Source organism: Echinops telfairi, unplaced genomic scaffold (genome assembly GCF_000313985.2).
Source record: "Echinops telfairi isolate 266 unplaced genomic scaffold, ASM31398v2 ScPeMD7_4225;HRSCAF=4972, whole genome shotgun sequence".
Classification (NCBI taxonomy): Eukaryota; Metazoa; Chordata; class Mammalia; order Afrosoricida; family Tenrecidae; genus Echinops; species Echinops telfairi.
In genome coordinates this window covers 16,429,879-16,431,402 of record NW_022108124.1, presented here as the reverse complement: position 1 = coordinate 16,431,402, position 1,524 = coordinate 16,429,879, and positions in this window count along the sequence as shown.

Below are 1,524 nucleotides of genomic sequence, written 5' to 3'. Positions count from 1 at the left end.
GGGGAAAAAGGAAAATCAGCTGATTCTGGGAACCCAAGAGGAAAGCGAATTTTGGGAATAATGAGGGCAAGAAATGTATAGGTGTGCTTTACACAATTGATCTATGTATTGTGATGAATTGTATGAGCCCCAATAAATTGATTTTAAAAAAATGTTAGAAAGCAAAGGTGTCACTTTGCAATTAAGGTGTACCTGATGCAAATCATGTTTTTTTTAAATCAATTCACACGCATGTGAAAGTTGGACAATGAATAAGAAAAACTGAAGAATTGATGCCTTTGGATTTGGGTGTTGGTAAAGAACTTGGAATATACCATAGACTGCCTGAAAAATAAACAAATCCACGTTGGGAGATGTCCAGCCAGAATGCACCATAGAAAGGATGTTAAGACTTTATCTCATGTACTTTGGGCATAGGAGGAGGAGGGACCAGTAGTATCTGGAGCAGGACAGAATGTTTGGTGAATGTGTTAGTCGGGGTTGACTAGAGAATCAATCCAAGGACACTCCCATACATGTAAGAGAGAGCTTTATATCAAAGAGCCATTGTATATTAAGAAAACATCCTAGCCCAGTCCAGATCAAGTCCATAAGTCTGATTTTAGCCCATATGTCCAATATTAATCCATAAATTCCTCTTCAGACTCATGTAGCACATGCAGTGATGCTGAATGCAGGAAGATCACAAGCCAGTAGGAGAAAAGTCTTGTGGATCCAGTGGCAGTGGAAGCATCTCAGCACTGGCGTGGGTTTCCATGTGGCTCCTCCAGCTCTCTGAGCATCACTCCTCAACACAACTTCACGTGGCTTGTCAACAGGGGGGTGACAGCACAGAGACAGGTCGTGTGGCCCACCTCCAGGGAGAAAGAGAGGACGTTCCCAGAATCCTCATGAGAAGGTCATGCCCACAAGGAGGCATCATCGGACTGTGGCCTGATTGACAGCCTAGACTCCAGCTCTTCACTCTTAAACCCTAAAGTTGACAGGAGATTATGTAACAACCACAGTGAAGGAGAGGACCAGTGAGGAAGAGAAGACCTTTGATGAGATGGATTGACACTGTTTCGGCAACAGTGGGCTCACACTTATCAACCCTTGTGAGGATGGGGCAAGACCGGGCAGTGTTTTGTTCTTTTGTACACAGAGTTGCTGTAAAGAGAGACCAACTTGATCGTATCTGACAACAGCACTTGATTACTTACTCTCTTAGAGACACATTCTAATAGCTCCCATTAAAAAAAAAAGTCCTCTCTAGATCTTGAATTCCCTACCACTCATCTGCTCTTTATTTACAGCAAGATTCCGTGCAAGTGTTGTCTCCCTTTTCTTTTCTCCACCTCACCCTCCATTGTCTCTTGAATGCACGTTACTGAAAACACTCTAAAGGCCCCACAGCTCTCCACTTTCCAAGCCCAATGACCAAGTCCTAGTCCACATACTTCCTTCAGCAACATGTAACACAATTGCCCCCTGTCTCTTCCTTCAAACACTTTATTTGTTTGTCTTCTGAGATACCACTCATAT